Here is a 3,338-nt window from a genome sequence, read left to right on the forward strand (position 1 = left end):
CAGAGGCGATGAGTGGTAGGAGGAAGGTGTAGGGGCACCATGAGTCACTGGTCAGGGTGGTGGTGGGGCCCCAATTCCATCCACATCAGCCCTGGGAGCACACCTGCACCTAGAGCACCTGGGCTCACCGGTCCCAGCTGGGTTGGGCTCCCCATCATGGGTCTAGAACTAAACTGGGGTACTTTTGTAGGGCTCAGCGCTCACTGTCCACTCCCTGCACCAGGGATCCACCCCAGGGCCCCTCATCCACACCAGGGAGTGGATGGGGAGTCACACCCCAAACGCATCTAACGAGCAGTCCCAAAAAGCTTTAATTATTATTTGGAAATTGCTGAGAAGTAACCTCACATTTGCATTTCACGTCCATTTAGCATAATAAATGGGCTCATATTTCAGCAGAAAGATGCTCATCAGATCATTTGTTTCCTTAAGTGTGCGAGGACCAGGGCTCTATATTTAGCACACGCCGCAGCCTTAGTCTGTAATTGCGAGCGCTCCCGACGATGTTGTGACTGGGAGGATTTGTTGCTGTTGTCACAACCGTGCCCATCTCCTCCACCCAGCACATGAGGTGGGGATGTGCCCGTCTCCAAGGGCAGCTGGTGCTGAGCAGCGAGCCACCCACAGCGCCTGGCATCCCTCAGTCTCCCCTGAACAAGCGAGGTCTCTTCAGGAGAAACGACCCCAACCCCGTGAGTTAACTCCTTGCCTGCCCTGAAGGTCCACAGAGCCTGAACGGTGCCTGGAAAAGCCTGGTCCTCGCTGTGGGGCTGGGCTGAGCAGGTTGGATCGGAGCATGCCTGAGCTCACCCCAGCCCATATTTTTAACCCTGGAGGAGCTGATTTTGCTTTATTTTGCATCAGGGTGCTGGGACACTGCCAAGAGTTTCTGGTCTTCATGGCAGGGAACTGCAGCTCGGTGCATTGGGAACACAGAGCAAGAGCCTGTCCCGGACCCTGACCTGCCCCAGGTCACTTCTTCTTCCCCAGGTCTTGTTCTGAAAAGGTGTCTGCCCAGCCCAGCCACCCACATCACAACTAGTGGGATGGCTCAGGTCTGATTATTAATAAAGGGAATGAATTAAAAGTTATTGGGCATAAACTACTTGGAGCACAGGATGCAGGAAGGCTAAGTGGGCTGCGTACAACGCTAATGCCTTCCCTCCAGCTCCCGCTGGGGCAGAGTTTTCCTTCCCAAGCTGGATCTGAACCACAGCAAAGACATTTCCAGGATGTTTCTAATAGGCACCACCCTCAGCAGAGCCCGTCCACTCTGGAGTCCCCAGCAGGGACAGACAGACACGGTCATGGACTGTCAGTCGCTGCGAGAGGGACCATATGTGAGAGTTCTTGCCAGGGGCTGGGGAACACACATGAGTTCTCACTTTAAGCAAAGACTGCGCCAATGTCAGCCCCTGAAGAGTCTGTTGGGAAGACAGGAGGGATCCTTGATTCGGGCTGCCAGCCTCGCTCACCCACTAGAAAGATCTCTTTAGGGAAATTCTATTTCCTGCCAAGAAGATTCAAGAATTTTAAAAATAAATATAATTTAACTAAGCATTCAGAGGGCTGGCTGCTCGCCCGATCACAACTCAGCACGGCCCGGCCGGCATGGGGGCAGCCAGGGGAGTCACAGCTCTCTCAGGGATGCTGTGAGGGGTGCAGCAAGCTGAGACAGGACCATTGCAGCCCCCAGCACCTGGTGGGTTTACTGGCAGCCTTTCCCAGGAACACACCTGATGTCCAGGCTTTGCTCCCGCTTCTCACCAGAGGCAGATTTCCCCTGCAGCGAGGGAGGGGCTGGCTCCAAAGCGTTCGAGGGAAGGAAGCAGAGGGTCCTGCTGGCCTCCTGAACCCGGTTCCCCAGCCCAGCTTCTTCCAAACCAGCATCCCTGAGCAGGTCTGGTCTCCAGAGCTACCAGCTCAATCACAGCAAAAGGAACCCCCAGAGGGTCATTTCTGCATCCTGTGGCTGAGAAGCTCAGCCCCACTCCTCCTCCATCAAGGTGTAGGTGCCCATCTCCATTACAGGAGCAGCAAATTAAATCCAAATCACTTAAATGTTAACCAATTATCCACGTCACGGTGAGGCAGCTGAGGAAGCTGCACTGCCTTACTCCAGCACCTGCCCGATGTAATTAGCCTTGGAGCCACTGAAGCTCGCAGCGCTTGTACGTGGGAAGTAATTAAAAAGTGATGGAAGAGAGTTCATCAGTGTCAGGCAAAACAAGGGGGAGCAGCAGGGAGGGAATGGCTGTCCTGCCCCGCTCGGGCACGGGCTTTGCCCTCAGCCAGGCTGACACATTGGGGACAAGCAGTGGTGAGCTGCTCGTGCCAGCTCGAAACACTCCTCGCTCTGCTCCCTCGGCCTGTGAGCCATCCCTGCAGCCACCCGTCCTCCCTGCCACCTCCAGTCCTATAAAAACAACAGAGGAAATGATAACACAGAATTAGGATTGCACCTTCCAGCATGTCTGTGTCAGTGACTCCCCCCAGCGCGAGCTGGAGAGCAGCACCGAATGAGGCCACTGGTCTTGGTTTACAGGGGGGAAACTGAGTCATGGAATGTCCCTGGGGCTCTACGCTCTCCCTGTGCCCTGCCGTGGGTCCTGGCATCTGGGAAAGGAGGCGGGGGTTAGGGATAGCCTGAATCTCACCATTACTGTCCCTTCTACTGTGCTGTGCCCCCTTTCCCCAGCCCTGGGGTGAGGGGCTGGGTGCCTGCCAGTCTTTTGTGCTCGTCTCTCAGGCTTGTCAGGAGCACGGGCATGGGTCCTTACAACAAAGCCTGTTTGTGATGGTGGGGAAAAGTCCCAGCCCTCAGATCAGAGCTTTCTGCACCAGCCCTGCTGGTCAGGGATGACATTCAGGGGTGGATTTAAAAATTAGGTTTGCATGCAGACATGGGCAATGTTTCTGCACTGCACCGTGCCTCCTCCATCTGCTCATATCATGTGCAACACCCTTTGCATGAACTAAAGAGAGGGGATAAATCCATTGTCTTGCTTGCCATGGCTGCTATTTCTAGCTTCCTTGGGACATAAACGACGTCACTGCTGCTGCTGCTGCTGCCTAAATGGTTAAAAAGTCTTTCTGTAGAGCTCACTGCCTGCAGCAGCGGGTCAGGCCATGCTTGAGCACATCAGTCCGGGTCGGTGGGCATCGGTGAAGGGGTCCCACAGCGGCTGGGGTGGCAGGACAGGGACTGGCACCCCTCTTCCCTCGCCTCAAATCTCTGCTGAGCTGCTGCCCACCCTGGGGCAGGGCACAGGCAGGTGCTCTGCTGCACTCAGCTGCAGGCAGCAGCTCCGGGGGGCTCAGTACCACTGCCTGCAGCC

General features: G+C 55.7%; 1 protein-coding gene across 1 annotated transcript in view; it reads right to left on the reverse strand.

Moving 5' to 3' along the window:
* LOC104280719 (seizure 6-like protein) overlaps window positions 1–3,338 on the reverse strand; it is a gene marked incomplete at its 5' end in the record, with an annotated part of 9,018 nt that overhangs the window by 4,353 nt on the left and 1,327 nt on the right. The window lies entirely within an intron of this gene.

This window comes from Apaloderma vittatum, unplaced genomic scaffold (assembly GCF_000703405.1).
Source record: "Apaloderma vittatum isolate BGI_N311 unplaced genomic scaffold, ASM70340v1 scaffold26310, whole genome shotgun sequence".
NCBI lineage: Eukaryota > Metazoa > Chordata > Aves > Trogoniformes > Trogonidae > Apaloderma > Apaloderma vittatum.